This window comes from Pinus tabuliformis, chromosome J (assembly GCF_031772625.1).
Source record: "Pinus tabuliformis cultivar Carrire ecotype Pingquan chromosome J, CPIR1, whole genome shotgun sequence".
NCBI lineage: Eukaryota > Viridiplantae > Streptophyta > Pinopsida > Pinales > Pinaceae > Pinus > Pinus tabuliformis.
In genome coordinates, this window is record NC_142295.1 from 824,193,222 (window position 1) to 824,210,527 (window position 17,306).

The following is a 17,306-nucleotide window of genomic DNA, read 5'->3' on the forward strand; positions in this document are numbered from 1 at the left end:
GGATCATTGATCAAAAGGCATGTATGCAGATACACACACTTTCATGAATGAAAAAGCACGTACATGTGGGAAAACGCATTTTTAGTCCTTGGTATTTGGACCTATGGTTGTGGACCATGGTATTGAATCTGAAGTGTTGAACCCAGGTATTGGGTCCCAAGTATTGGTTCTAAGTGGTTTTGGACCGTGGTATTATATAAGGCCTAAGACTATAAAAGGGGAAGGAGATCATTAGGCGAAGGCATTGACTCAAGCATTGAATATCTTATGAAGAGCTAGATCTGGAATACTAGTCATTGGGTTATGGTGCAGAGATGGATCTGAATCAAGGAGGAACCTGAGCACAAGAAGAAGGATAAGTACTATTGATGGGTCAAGATCTTAAGTCTTGAATAGTAGTATCTTTGTGTGATTTTGATCTGTTATTTTGGCGCATGACTTGATATATAAATCTGATAATCTGGGTATAACTGATGTCTAAATAAGTGAAAAGGATAAATTATCTTTTATAGATCTGTACACAGGTTCAACAAAGCAGTGGCGCGTATACACACTGGTTCTGTAATTCAAAATAGTGTATATGCAGGTTGGCCTTAATTTAGAATCGTATGCATGCAGGTTGTACACATTGAAGTAGCATATGTCTCTTGAAATGTGTTTTAGCTACTTCTGTTTATTGCTGCAGTGTTCAGGGTTCATAATTGGTGTCTGGTTACTGTTACTGTTTTCTGGGTACAGCATTCAGAGAAGTGACTATTTGATTCAGTTTTGTTTAGTGCAAAGGAGATTGGTTGATGCAGATATACTTGATGTTTGATTGATATTATTCATGGATCCAGTCTGAAAATTTATGAAACGCGGTCCCTGGAAGAAAAGAGAAGGTTGTAGCCTTCTGTAGGTTAGCGCCTACATACTAGTACCTCATCTAGTACAAGAGCTAAGGGGGTTGTAGCTCCCTTCCAGGAGAAGCTGGAGAACGAGAGAAGGTTGTAGCCTTCTGCAGGTAGTAGCCTGAGTACTGGTATAAGATTGCACCGGTACAGAATCATTGTAAAAATAATTTTCTTATTAAAAGAAGATAGAGTCAAATTGCAGCAGGTGGTTTTCACCCACATTGGGTTTCCACCTTATATCTTGTGTTCTTATGTGTGAGTGCTTGTTCTGGTTTACTACTCCTGGTTACTGTTTTTATGGTTTGATGCACATATTAATGAACAACATCTGAAGAATAATTTAAATTACAAGTCTGCTGGTTATACGCTAGTTTCCTTAAATGCAGTTGCGTACATACGCGGTTTTTACTAACTGAAGTAGCGTATGCAAATTTGATTGTGAAATGAAAAATAATTGACCTGATAATACTGATTCACCCCCCCCCCCCCCCCCCCCCCCCCCCGCCCCCATCTCAGTATTATTTCCAACAATTGGTATCGGAGCAGGTCCTTCAGAAGAAGCTTGATTGCTTGAAGGAAGATCTATCATCATGAGCAACTATGAAAAGGAGGCATCTATCAGGCCACCAATCTTTGATGGAAGCAACTTTGTCTATTGGAAGGTAAGAATCACATTTTATCTTCAATCTCATGGTACAGAAGTTTGGGTTATCGTGGAAACAGGATACACATTTCCATTAGCAACTCCTACAGATACGGCTGGTAAGAAGCAGTATGAAACAAATGCAAAGGCTGTTAATACTCTATTAGGGAGTTTATCTCAATCAGAATTTGTCAAGGTTATGCAGCTCAAAACCGTAAAAGAAATATGGGACAAGATCGTTCTGAGCTATGAAGGAGACGATCAGGTAAAACGTGAAAAACTACAAACTCTCATAATTCAATATGAAAATCTCAGAATGCACAATGATGAAAGTGTGGCTAATTATTTCTTACGTATAGATGAGATTGTTAATCGTATGAAAAACTTGGGTGAAGAAATAAAAGAAGTTACTTTGGTTGAAAAGGTTCTAAGATCTTTGTCTTCTAAGTTTGAATCAAAATTTTCTACCATAGAAGAAAAGTAGAATATACAGAGCATTACCATGTCACAACTGCACAGAATCTTAACTGCTTTCGAAATGAGAAAAGGGGGACTATCAGACATGAGAGAATTTGCATTCAAAGCCTCAGGAAAAGGAGAATACAATGAGTTAGGACATATGTCAGAAGGAGAGGAAGAATCAAACTTTGTCAAGAACCTTCAATGGGGTTCTGGAAGATTCAGAGGTAAGCTACCTTTTAAATTCTTTGCTTATGGAAGAGTCAGTCACTATGCAGCCAAGTGTCCTCATAAAGATAAGCTTGACAAAGGTAAGGAACCAGTTAGATGGAATAGAAAACATAATGTAAGTAAGAAGAGCTATTATACGCATGAAGACAGTGATGGATTTTCAAATAGTGATGAAGATGAACAATGTAATGATTATAGACTTTTGATGGCTTTTGAAGATGATGATTTCTTAGATGCTATAGATGAAGAAGGGCTTTATGAAGAAATTTCTAAACTTAAAATTTGTTTAGAAGAAAAGAATATGATTATAGATACTCTGACATTCCAACTTGCTGAAAGGGAAAAACACAATGAAAAGTTAGAATGTGAAATTGTGGGACTTAGAAAATATATTGAGAAAACAAAAGCTCTTAATCTTAGATTTGCTAAAGGATCTGAAACTTTAGATGAGATTATCAAAGTGCAACGTTCTCCTCTAATCAAGATAGGTCTTGGATATACTGAAGAAGCATCTCAAGCACAGAAGCCATCCACCTCCAAAAGTTATCTTGATGCAGCAAGGAGAAGTGAACAGGTTGACAAGCAAAGGCATAATGCAGATCACCAGGTAAATCAAGGACAATTTACTTCAAGAATGAACAGAGATCACCAAGTAAATTGGGGGAAATATACTTCAAGGATGAGCAGAAGCTACAACCAATCGCAGGTAAATGATTCCCAATTTGCCTCAAGAATGGATGACAATGGAAACTGCAATCACTTGGTCGATAGGTTTGGTAATCACAGGAATTTCTTCAATGGCCAATGTTTCTCTTGTCATAACTTTGGACACAAAGCTGCTCAATTTGTTGCCTACAAGACCATCGTGACTAGAGAAGCTCAAAAACAAAGGAGTATGATTGGGATCATGAAAAGGACCTACAATAACTTTTCTGCTCTTGAAAATGAAATATAATGTTCTATTTGTAACAACTTCGGTCATGAAGATTCTGAATGTAGGAGTAGGTTTTGGCAAATAACTCAAAAGGAGCAAGCTTCATTGAGTCCCAAAACATGGACAAAGAAAGAACCGCAACCAGAAAGATTTTGTATAGCCTTATATGCGGAAGGGCAAGAAAATCAGTGGTACATCGACAGTGGATGCTCAAAACATATGACAGGTGATAAAGAAAAACTTCAGTCATATAGTGCCATAGAAAAGGAAAAGAAGGTCTCATTTGGAAATGACACCCCTGTACTCATAAAAGGTAAAGGTTCTATTCTTTTGAAAGAAAAGGTCAAAGTTGGAAATGTTATGTATGTTGATGGCTTAAAGCATAATCTATTGAGTGTCATTCAAATGTGTGATCAAGGAAATGAGGTAATATTTCGATCAAATGGATGTATTGTTCATGAGCTTGATACGGGAAAAACAGTGATCAAAGGCACAAGAACTCCAAATAACTTATACATACTCAAGGGAGGACAACAACAATGCTATCTAAGCAAGAATGATAAACACTGGTTATGGCACAGAAGATTGGGGCATCTAAGCTTCTCTCAGATAAGGAAAACATGCAAATATCAGGCGGTTCATGATCTCCCTGACATCAGAATTCCAGACAATACAATATGCAAATCATGTCAGTTTGGAAAGCAAACCAGAACTAATTTCCCTAGGAAGGAAGGATCAGCTAGTAGGCCACTTGAACTTGTCCATATTGATGTATGTGGTCTATATAGGAAGAGGTCACCTCGAGGAGAAGAACACTTCATATTATTCATTGATGACTTTTCCAGGATGTGTTGGATAGGACTTATAAAGCATAAAGATGAAGCTTTCGAAAAGTTCAGAGCATTCAAATCCTTGGTTGAAAATAAATCAAATCGCAGAATCAAATGCCTCAGGTCTGATCGAGGAGGGGAATTTACCTCGGATGAATTTTTCGATTTTTGTGAAGAACATGGAATAAGAAGGGAATTCTCTACTGCAAGGACTCCTCAGCAAAATGTAGTGGAAAGGATGAACAGAATGGTTCAACAAATGGCTCGTGCTATGCTTGATGAGTCTAGAACTCCCGCAACCTTTTGGGGTGAAGCTGCATTTGCTGCCGTTACTATTCTCAATAAGACAAATGTCCGGGTAAACAACACTCAGACTCCTCATGAACTTTGGTATGGTAAGACTCCTACGGTAAAATACTTCAAAATTTTTGGAAGCAAATGTTATATCAAAAGGACTGATGGAAACCTTGGCAAGTTTGAACCTAGAGCATATGAAGGCATTCTCCTTGGTTACTCTCCCCACAGCAAAGGATATAAGTGTTACAATAAAAGACTTCGAAAAATTGTTGAAAGTATTGATGTAGTGATTGATGAAGAAGGAAATATTCCTAGGCAGGTAAAATCCGAAGATTTTGAAAATGATGAGGACTATCCTTCAACATCAAAACAAACTTATGATGAAGAAGAAACCTATGAGGCACCAGAAGAACAGATAAGGATAGAAGAAAAGACTCCATCCAGGTATGTTCAGAAGAATCATCCAGAAACTCTAATTTTGGGGCAGAAAGAGGCAGGTGTACAAACAAGAAGAACTATTTATGAAGCTTCAAGCTATGTAGAATTGCTCTCCTCCACTGAACCACAGAATGTAAGTGAAGCATGCAAAGATGAATGCTGGGTCAAGGCCATGGATGAAGAACTTGAGCAGATTGAAAAGAATAACACTTGGGAGTTGGTTCCTAGACCAAACAATAAGAATGTCATAGGGACAAAATGGATATTCAAAAATAAGTTGAATGAAAATGGAGATGTTATTAGAAACAAGGCCAGACTTGTTTGTAAAGGGTATGCTCAACAAGAAGGTATAGACTTTGAAGAAACTTTTGCACCGATTGCTAGACTTGAAGCCATAAGAATGTTCCTTGCTCTTTCTAGCTTTCAGAAGTTCAAAGTATTTCAAATGGATGTGAAATCTGCCTTTTTAAATGGAGACTTGGAAGAAGAAGTGTATATTGAGAAACCAGATGGATGCATCCTTGGAAATGATCCAAAACTTGCATGCAGACTTAAGAAGGCACTCTATGGTCTTAAATAGGCTCCAAGAGCTTTGTATTATCATCTGGAAAAATACCTCCATCAACAAGGTTTTTCAAAAGGATCAGCAGATAACAATATATATGTAAAAATTGATAATGATAAATTGCTAATACTTGTCATGTATGTTGATGATATCATCTTTGGTAGCAATGAACAAGCCATGAGTCAAAACTTTGCTTTGGTGATGAAGAAAGAATTTGAAATGTCCTTACTTGGTGAGCTGACATATTTTCTTGGTTTACAAGTCCAACAAAATAAAGACGGTATTTTTTTATCACAAACCAAGTACCTCAAGGAGATCTTGAAGAAATATGGCATGGAAGATTCGAAACCAGTATGTACCTTATGGTAATAGGATGCAGCCTCAGCACAAATGATGATTCATCAGCAATACATCAACCAACCTATAGATCCGTGATTGGTAGTCTTCTCTACCTAACAGGTACCCGACCAAACATAATGCATGCAGTTGGAATAGTTGGAAGATTCCAGGCAAATCCTAAAGAAGCACACCTTCAGGCGGTTAAAAGAATTTTCAAATATCTTCAAGAAACACAAAACTATGGCTTATGGTATCCTAGAGATACAGATCTCACACTTCATGCATATACAGATGCAGATTGGGCAGGAAGCGTGGATGACAGAAAAAGCACTAGTGGTTGTGCATTCTTTATGGGTTCCAAATTAGTATCTTGGTTCATAAAGAAACAAAGTTCAATTGCTTTATCTACAACCGAAGCGGAATATGTGGCTTTTGCATCTTGCTGCACACAACTCCTTTGGATGATGAAAATTTTGTAAGATTTTCAAATCACTTGTACTCCACCTATCTCCATTTTATGTGATAATACAAGTGCAATCAACATTTCAAAAAATCCAGTCATGCATTCAAAAACCAAGCACATACCTATCAAATATCATTTTCTCCGAGATCAAGTGCTTGAACAAAAGGTCAAATTGGAGTATGTTCCCTCCAAGGAATAGGTTGCTGATATACTCACCAAACCACTACCCAGGGAGACATTTGAATACCTCAGACAGAGCTTGGAGTAGTTGATGCATCATCTTGCTGTTGAAACTTGTCTATTTCAGAGAAAAGTGGTTGTACGCAAGTTTAATGAGGAGAATCCGCATACATACGCCGGTTATGTGGATACAGTAGCTTATATGTTGGTTTGAAGACAAACAGTGGGCCAGGCTCAAGATGAAAAGAGTCTGATATGGGTCTAACAGAGACCATCTGGCACAGGTTCAGGGGGAGCATATATTCTTCTAATAATGAATTGTTGGCATTATCTTAGAAGATATTGGTTCAATTTCACAGTTGCTTTGGTTTCAGGTGGAACAGGTGCAAAGGGAGAACATGGTTGCTGGTTTGAATGATGATTGACAGACGCTGCTGATGATAGTTGTTGATAACTATCATATTCATGTTGTAGATATTTCATCTCTATGTCATGTATTTATTTTCTTATCAAGGTCATGTAACGACCTATTTTGGTTTCCCCACTATGCCTGGGATGGATGATGTAATGTTCTTGTTTTATCATCTATAAATGCTTGGTGTATCCCCACTTGGTTGGGTGGATGAGTCAATATTGGTATATCCCCACTTGGTTGGGAGATGGATGTATATATAAGTCTTTGTTGATAGGAAGGTCATTTATAATATATAGAGTCATGTTCTTTTTTTTAGAACATATTTTTGCAAACATTGCCTACAGTCAGGGGGAGCATGGACAGCACAGGAAAGCAAAGATTTCAGCATGTATTCAAGGGCAGTAGCACCCTTTTCCCTTGATTTCAAAGGGGGAGAATGACTTTGATTGACTTGGGGTTTCCATCAAGTCCAAAGGGGGAGATTGTTGGCATTATGACATAGTTTTGGCACTATGACACAGGTGTTGTCCTCTTAATCAAGCTGCGTATACACGCAGGATCATTGATCAAAAGGCGTGTATGCGGATACACGCACTTTCATGCACAGAAAAGCACATACATGTGGGAACACTCATTTTTAGTCCTTAGTATTTGGACCTATGGTTGTGGACCATGGTATTGCATCCGAAGTGTTGAACCTAGGTATTGGGTCCCAAGTATTGGTTCTAAGTGGTTTTGGACTGGGGTATTGTGTAAGGGCTAAGACTATAAAAGGGGAAGGAGATCATTAGGCAAAGGCATTGACTCAAGCATTGAATATCTTATGAAGAGCTAGATCTGGAATATTGGTCATTAGGTTATGGTGCATAGCTGGATCTGAATCAAGGAGGAACCTGAGCACAAGAAGAAGGATAAGTACTATTGATGGGTCAAGATCTTAAGGCTTGAATAGTAGTATCTTTGTGTGATTTTGATCTGTTATTTTGGTGCATGACTTGATCTATAAATTTTATAATATGGGTATAATTGATGTCTGAATAAGTGAAAAGGATAAATTATCTTTTATAGATCTGTACGTCGGTTCAGCGAAGCAGATGCGTGTATACACGCTAGTTCTATAATTCAAAATAACATATACACAAGTTGGCCTTAATTCAGGAGTGTATGCACGCAGGTTGTACACATTGAAGTAGCGTATGTCTCTTGAAATACGTTTTAGCTACTTTTGTTTATTGCTGCAGTGTTCTGGGTTCAGAATTGGTGTCTGGTTACTGTTACAGTTTTCTAGGTACAGAATTCAGAGAAGTGACTATTTGATTCAGTTCTGTTTAGTGCAAAGGAGATTGGTTGATGCAGATATACTTGATGTTTGATTGATGTTATTCATGGATCCAGTCTGAAAATTTATGAAACGTGGTCCCTGGAAGAAAAGAGAAGGTTATAGCCTTCTATAGGTCAGCACCTACATACTAGTACCTCAGCTAGTACAAGAGCTAAGGGGGTTGTAGCTCCCTTCCAGGAGAAGATGGAGAATGAAAGAATGTTGTAGCCTTCTGCAGGTAGTAGCCTGCATACTAGTATAAGACTGCACTAGTATAGAATCATTGTAAAAAGAAGTTTCTAATTAAAAGAAGATAGAGACAAATTGCAACAGGTGGTTTTCACCCACATTGGGTTTCCACCTTATATCTTGTGTTCTTATGTGTGACTGCCTGTTCTGGTTTACTGTTCCTGGTTACTGTTTATATGGTCTGACACATAGATTAATGAACAACATCTGAAGAATAATTTAAATTACAAGTTTGTTGGTTATACGCTAGTTTCCTTAACTGCAGTTGTGCAAATACGCGGTTTTTACTAACTGAAGTATCGTATGCAAATCTGATTGTGAAATGAAAAATAATTGACCTAATAATACTAATTCACCCCCCCTCTCAGTATTATTTCCAACATCATGATTATACCTTAGAGATCAAGTTGGCATAGTAACTACCCTCTTTCTACCCTAGTAGGACGATGGGTGGTAATGGGGTGTGTTACATTGGTCCCAGTGTGAAAGAAAGGTGTCGCAACGTGGAGGTGTCATTGGAGGGTTCTGCTTCAAAACCTCAGAGAATTTTATAACGGTGAAGTGCCACAAAGTACGAAGGGTTGGGTCACTAACCAGACCCAGAACTAAGTCCAAGTGACAAGTGCCACATGGGTCGACGTTAGCCACGTGGAAGGCCAAATATGTATTGGGTGATGTGGATTGGTGACATCGATATGGTGCTTATGCGGCGCGCAGACGGTGTGAAAAATGGTAGGCAAAAGTGGCATTTTTGTATGGTTATTTGGCATGGTTTTATGTATGACATGTGGTATCTCTATAAGAGGCCATGTGGGTGTGTGATGCCATCACAATATTAGTGTAACGTCATCACATATTGTAGACTCTCAAAATTTTATATAACATGTGTTGCATAGTTGATAAAAGGAGTGAGACGGGAATTCTTCCTTGTCACTTGACAGATAATTTTCATCAAACCATGGAACTTATTCATATTTATAGTGGTTTTTGGGATGAAGGTTATGGTTGACAGGAGCCACGGATGGAAATCTTCCTCGCACTTAACATTAAAATGTATTGTTTCCCTACGAGGTTTGCAAGTATTTCCCAAACGAATGGAGCAATGCTACGAAGATGTGGTGGGAGCCACGGTGGAGGCTGTGAGTGATGTGGTAGCACCACATAGGCCACTGGAATTTTAGGTAGTAGTGCTTGGGCTGATTTGGCAGGGTTAATTGTCCAAAAATTTAAATGGCCATAACTTTTGACCCGATAGTCAAATTCCAATAAAATTTAATCATAAGTTAGATAAATAAATAAGTACATCTTTAACCTTAAAATTATTTTAACTAACTCCCATAAAAATAAACTAACCATTGAATTATTGAATAAAAATACTAGTCATCTTATGATTTTAATCAAAATATATATATGTAGAATACCTATAATAATTATTTAATAAATTGAATAAAATAAATAAATAAATAAATTATCAAACCAACCATTAAAATTATTAATCCTACCTTTATAACCTATTATCTATATATATATATATATATATATATATATATATATATATATATTTTAATTTAAATTAAATAAATAGATTCCCTTTTTATAACCAACCTTTTTACCTAATTCTACTTATTTCCTTAAGTAAGATAATAATAATAATAATAATATCATTAAAATAATAAATAAGAATTTGACCTGGGTCCTAAGGTCAAAATTAGCCGTTAATTTAGCCGTTGGAGTCTCTGCTCAAACTATTTATCATGCTAAGCTAGATTTGTTTCTTCAACTTGTCCTGACGATGAACCACACTAGTTGGTTCGAAACGCGTCGACAAATGATATTCCATGTGATTTTCGCCGAAGAATCTTTCTTAACTTGATATGGATCACAGAAGCCTGAACTCTATCGTTGTAAAACTCTCAATGAGTTGGACGTGATGGTATATTCCAAGGGTAATTCTACTAATCTTGGGAAAAGGAGAAATTTTGTAACCCCATTTCCATAATGATACCATGGAGCTCGTGTTAGGGAAAAGTAACATCTCCCATTTAGCTTGGGAAATCCAAGGGGGTGGGAGAGAGTGTCACAATAGCCCTTAGGATGAGGGAATGACTCCATATTTAGATGGTACAAGGATGAGGAAGTATCATTGACATCCCACACCAATCTCTGACAAATATTTAAGAAGCTAAATTTCTTCTAAAAAATGCATGTACCAATTAGAATGGGGTTGTCTTGTTTATTGACATCAACCCATTTTCCTGTTCAATTGGTGATACTAACCTATTGTGTTATGGTTTCTCCTTCGAAATATTCTACTCCTTGGGTTGGAGAAGTGAGTTATCTCTCTCCTTTAGGCTTCACTTTCCATACTTCTCTCTTCGTTATGTAGTTCCTATGGTGAATCTTGAATGAAGTCACTAACACTTTTCTTCCCAAAATCCACTCAACTTGCAACAGTCACAAAAAATTTTAACAAACTCCTTTTCTCCCCTTACCTTTGAAATTGATGTTGTTTTTGCAAAGTATTTTTTCCTTTTCTCATATAAAAAAAATCTAGCTTGTGGAATGTGCCTTTCTTATCTAAAAAAAATGTTATCTAATGGCCTTTCTTCCCATAAAATGAACATATCTCTAAGTACCAACACTTGACAAATAGATTGTCTTTCTTCTTGCAATGGTGAAACAAGGAATGTCTTGTTTGATACAAAATTATTGGTCTTATTCTTCTCGTTCCCATTGATATACTTGCCGCGACTTCTAGGTGTTGGTGAAATTTGATTCTTTTCACTCTCCTAATCACTTCTTTCTTATAATATTTCACATGAAAGATGGAGTTGTGGTTTTCTTCCACCTTCATTCAGTGTTTCTCTTCCTTCATATAATCAAGACAAATCCACCATGTGTTTCTCTTCCTTCAAATAATCAAGACAACTCTTCCATGTCTTTTGTCTTCACAAGTGTGATCTCATTGTTCATGGTCTCTTCATATCCACCATAAAAACCTAGATCTTTGTGCTTGGCCCATAGTTTAGATACAATGGGTCTTATGATACCTTGTTTTCTCTTACCTAGCCAAGCTTGTCCATCGTAGCCCATTTAACTTCGTAGATTGGAACCAATATCTCTAGTATGTTTTTCAAATTCACAAAAATGTTCTTTGGAAATATCTAAGGAAGGTGAGCTTACTAGATTTGTATCGATCATGGTGTTGGGTTTGATAGTTGATGAGCACTAGTATTGCAGCAAGAATGTTGCAACTCTTGGGGCTACCAACTTTACTTTGTCAACCCGGTGTTCATACAAACTTGGAGGTGACAGTGTTGTATACACAAGCAGATGCGATGGGTCCAATCTTTGTCACTGCTATGCTGGTGATATACCACTATGGTTTCTCAAACCAACCTTCTATTGATTCAGAAGAAGCTTGATTACCAATGAGGAAAGTGGAATTTGGCACTAATTGGGATAATTGAAACAATGTCTATTGTGGTAAGGAAAGAATGAAATCAAATGCTTTGAACACACCACTCATCTAACTAATTGCTAAGAGATCTTACTTCAAAAGGATTCTAGGCTAACATATGTGTAATCCTAATTTTCCTAGGCATTCAATCTAAAATGACCAAACATTCTACCGATGTGCATATGAAGGAACACATTAACTCTTTTTTTCTTTTTGTCCTTTTTTGTGAAAATGTGAATGTTGAATCTTCTTGGTGATGTGGAAGGTGGGTTAGAGATGGTGGTGAAAGGTCAGATGGCTTGGGAGGCAAGTAGGGGTCTTCACCTATCCTTCAAGATGGGTTTACCACAAATCGGCCACAAAACAGGCCACTATAAGTCGTTGTACATGATGTCCTACAGCTTCCTACAGGATGTCCTAATACTCCTACAATATCCGGTCGAGAGAAATAGGAGTTATTTGGAAGGTGGTATAGGGCTTAAGGAAAGTGAATGATTGAAGAAATAGGGAAAGAGAGTGTCTAGGACTTCTTCAGAGCTCAAAACAGAGTTTGTAAGATGGCTGGATTTTCTCAACAAACCTGGAAAGTTGTTCTTATGGAATGATGAATTGGTTGAGGAACTTAGTGACTTTTGGTGATCATGGGTGGATGAGGTTAAGATGGGGTTGCTGGTCATGAGATTTTCTTGCATTATTGAAACTCCTGCACTACATCAATCACTGGCATTTATCCATGAATTGTGTCAAACAAGAAAGATTTCCAATCAACTTAAGAAAACAGAATTTCATTATCTAGTTGCCTAGTTCATGCATGGAAATACCTGCAGACTAATGTGAAACACTGTGAGATCTAATACAAAGATGAAGATATCAGAAATGACAATTGAATCCTATCCTTGAAAACTGAAAAGATGTTGTCCTAAGTAGCAGGGAACCCTAAATTCCATGAGAAATCAGAATTCTATCTTTTTGGGGCTACAGAGGAGTTCTTTCCTGGAACCATGGTCCCTGAAGGGGGAAGTAAGGCCAAATCCACCTTCTATCAGCCTTTTTGGTATTCCTTTATCTTTCTAAGCTACTGCTAAATCAATGCACAAATGGAAGCAAACTAATCAAATTCACAACTACTTGCAATGAAACAATGTTAAAACCAATTCAACCATTAATCTATGAAATCACCTAAGCATACAAGTACAAGAAGAGGAGCCTTTATTGCTAGGGTTGGGCCCTAACCCAAGAGCTTCAGCCCTCTGATTCAACTCAGTGTTGGATCAAGGAAATTCTCATTCTCATTATCATATCAAAAAAATTACATAACAATGTTTTGCCACAAAGCTTGAACTAAAAAATGCTTAGTTCTATTACATAAAAAAAACCCAATCCTAATGAGGCTCTAGGCCTCCTTATTTATACAAATGAAGTCTCCAACGACTTCCTTAAATCTAGGGAGGCTTGGCTCCCAAACTCAAGATGAATTGGCTCTTAACTGTCACTGGCTCAGCTGCCCATGATCTCCATGACTCGGCTGCTTGCAACTCCGAGCTAGTGTGATTTGATTGAGGAATATTCGAATGAGTGAGGATTAAATGAGGAGGATCTATCTCCTATAATCTCTCCTCCTTGTCTCATTCAAGTTTCTACCCTTAATTAGCCAAAATTGCCATGATTTTCTCTCAAAAACCTGCAATCAATGCACATTAGACCACTAGACATAACATCTTACTTTTACTCATCTCATTAAGAAAAATATAATTAAAATATGTAAGGAATTATGAGAAGAGTTGATTTTAATGAGCTTGGAGGTGTATTAAGGTCCATATAGTTACCCAATGATGAGGCTCATCATCACCCCCCTACTGAAGGTGTTTCTCATCCTCTAAGCAACTTAATCTATATCCATATCCTTCATTGCTCTGGTGGCCTCCTTGACATCCCATGCTTTTGTTGTAGTTTCTTCTTCCTGTGAATAAAATCTTGCCTTCCTCTCTATTTCTTCCCACTACTTTCTTTATTCTTCTTCTTTCCTTCCTTCCAACATTCCTAGGAGCAAGGGTGGACTGAGTCTCAAGCCAATCCAATTGACTTGGAGTCTTTGGAGAGCTTTCTTATACATGGGTGTTCTATTTACTGCCTCACTCATCCTCTAGGGAGAATGGTATTCTCTGATTTTCGAGATCTAAGGCAAGGTGTTCCATCTCCTTTGGAAAGCTTACATGTTGTCATCTCCTAGCAATATGCACATGTCTTCAAAGTGTGTGATTTCTTTCTCTTGTGTAGCAAGGTACCTAGGTGTAATCTTAGGATCATTTGCAATTAGGTTGTAGGTGTTGATGAAAACCATTGGATTAGATTGCTCAGCTCTTATCATGAGGGGTTTTGTCTCTTCTCTTGCCATTACCTTTTTCATTTCTACAGCTCTTGCCTCCTCATGATTCATCCATGATGCTAAAGCCATAAATTGCAAGTCCCCTAGTTTTGAATTTGGGTCCCACACATTCAAATCTATCAAGGCCAAGTTGTGTAGGTAAAACTCATACATTTTTGCTCTATCTTCCAAGGTACTTTGATCACAGAGATCAATGAATTGTCTATAGTCTTGGAAGGGCATAGTGCCTCTCTGTGCTAAAGTATTAATTTGGAATTGTAGCCATTGTTCCTTGAGATACAAGGCATAAGACTTTGTTGGCATCCTGCACTGGATTGCCTCTAAGGATAAATTGGCCATAGCTGCCAACTGACTTTCCATTTCTTGTAGTTGTCCCCTTAGCCATGCATTCTCTACCTCCAACTAAGCTTTCATCATTGCCTCTCTATCCATTATGCTGCTCAGTTCTCTTCCCATCTCCTTCAATTTCTCCTCCATGTGCCCTACATCCTCCACTCCTTTTGATTTGGCAATCTGCATCCACCTGTGTGTCCTTGCCCTTTCTTTCTCAAGCTCAAAGAATAAGGGGATGGAAAACTTATATGGGATGACCCTACCCCCTTCAATGAACCTGTAGTAAGGGTTGAGGTTGGGTTGTGGACTAGGTTCTCTCAGTTCTAGGTCTTCCTTTTTTGTTTCTTGCTGAGTGATACCTTCTTGGTCCATTTTCTGAGTTTCCTGTAGGTTTAGCAGAGTTTCCTGTAGGATGGCCTCTGCTTCCTGTAGGTCTTTTTGTGTCTCCTGTAGGAGACCTTTTCCCTTTGATGAGGCATACCTTGTGACAGGCCTCCTAACATAAGTGATGGGAGATTTGGGAGAGGCTTGTCCTGATGATCCTTCTCCTTGATTTTTCTCAAGAGGAGCTACCTTTTCTTGCTACTTTGGTGAGTCTTCTATGACAATAGGAATTTTGATGGGTGTTTTAGGTCTTCCTTGCTTGATCCTTGTGATTTTTCTTGTCCTAAAGTACAATGGGGTTTGTCTCTATCTCTTCTCTTTTGACTTGATAGGTGTACTTAGGGCAGTAAGAGAAATTGTTGCCTCTTTCTCAGTGGGTTTTGGAGATACCCTTGGTTATTCTTCCCCTTCTTTGCCTTGAACTGTAGACCTCTATTCTTCCTCCCATTTTGTTTCCTCTTTTCCATTCTCCTTTTCATCCTTGTCTTTCTCTTTCTCTTCTTCCTCTAGTTCATCACTCTACTCATCTGTCCCTTCTTTTGTTTCTTCTTATGTCTCTTCTTCATATTCCTCTTTCTTTTCTTCATCTTTTTCCTCCTTTGTTTCCTCTTCGTCTTCTCCCTCTATTACTTCATCCCTCTCACTAACAGTGGGGCTTTTGTCATATTCAAGTGCTTAAATTTCTCCCTCTACCTGCATGTCTCTAAAAGTTGTCCATGTAATAGGGAGTCTTAGGTTTTGTAGAGCATCTTCTAAGATAAGTTTGGTTAACCCATGATGAGCTAGTTGTTGATGTCTTCCCTCCTGCACTTTGATGCTCATATATATCATTGGTTGAAGAAGAAAGTAGGGTATACTTAGTCTATTTTTAGGAGGTGTGTCTGCTCTAAATCTCAGTTCTTGGAGAAGTTTGAAATGGTATCTATACACCACATTGTATCTACCCTCACATGATATATATTTAATGAGGTGGTAACTAACTTCATTCAAAGGGTATGGAAGGCTTTCCCTTCTGAACGCATTTTTTTCCTCCATTGCCTCCTCACTTTCCAAAAAGAATTTCTTCTTTGCAAGGGTGTTGTTACCCTTATCTTCTTTTCTCCAAGGTAACCCTAAAGGGAGTGTGGTGATTCTGCTTATAATTTTAGGGGTGATTTCTACTGATAGGCCTTTCACCACAACAGTGGCATGGGTCCTAGTGAGGGGTATGAGTGAGAGAGAAAAGTATCTAGCCACTTCATCATTGTATCCTCTCATTCTTTCAAAGAAACCCATCCAATTGTGCCTTGTGAAAATTTCTACTACAGGAGGGTGTTGATGAATTCTTACTATGTTTGTGGGTTCTCTCTTGTTAAAACCCCTTGTCATCTTTCCCTTGGTAATTATGGAGGCTTGTATGGATACAATTCGAGAATTCTAGTGGGTGAGAGATTTAAATGATAACTCTGCAATATAATTCCCTTAGACTGCAACTTTCTTAACCAAATGGAGGATTTTTTCTTTATTTTTAACTGAAAAATATGAGAAGGAATAGCTCCTACCTCACTAGAATTTGTTTAATGAGGACAACCTTTGATCTCTCCTCTCTTAATTCCCATTGATAATCCTGTAGATGACTGTTATGTATCTTGTAGGTCTTCCTGTAGGATCCTGTAGGTTTTCCTATAGGATCCTGTAGGTGCTCATGTGCTACAAAATGCTCACTATCTTTCCTGTAGATGTTGCTTCAAGAGGCCGAGAGCAACCTTATTTCGATGAATCCTCGAGATTGTTAATGCTTTCTTTGCATGGAAATCAGTGTTTTATTTCCTTATATGGGTGATCGTGTGGGATGGTGTGTTGGCTACCTAAGTATGAGCACCTCCTTTTGGACCGTTGGTCCCACTATCACTCCATCATTCCTCCTTACCTCATAATCATCTCCCACATCGATCATCCATAATTTAACCATTTCTGGCCTTATCTCCTTTTTCTTCTCATTTGACTGCTGCCACGTGTGGAGTTGTATAATTATTTTCTCCTCATCAACTGGACGAAGGTGTCCAAGTTAACTAGCCACCTTTTCTTATAAAACCAACTCTTACATAATCCTACATTTTTTATTATATCGTGATAACGAAAGAGCATAAGCAAGATTACATACATGTGGGTAAGATGCTTTGATGATGATGCTTGTTGGAGAATGATGTCCCTGTGTTGTGTACTTTTTGCATTTTTTTTGTATTGGCCTCTTTTGATGCTTGTTTCCTTTGATGTGCAGGTACTGGAGAGTGATTTTGATGATCTTGTTGTTGCTGCTAAGCTCTGGAGGAGCTTCCTTGACATTGGAATCTCTATGCTGAAGATGGTTGCAACCCTTTGAAATTTCCTTTTGTGGGATAGGTTGCTACAAGATTTCCTACAAGAAATCTATAGGATGTCCTGTAGCTACCTCTCCCCTAAACTTTTCATACTTCCTTTCACTTATGGAGCATGAGGATTGTTGG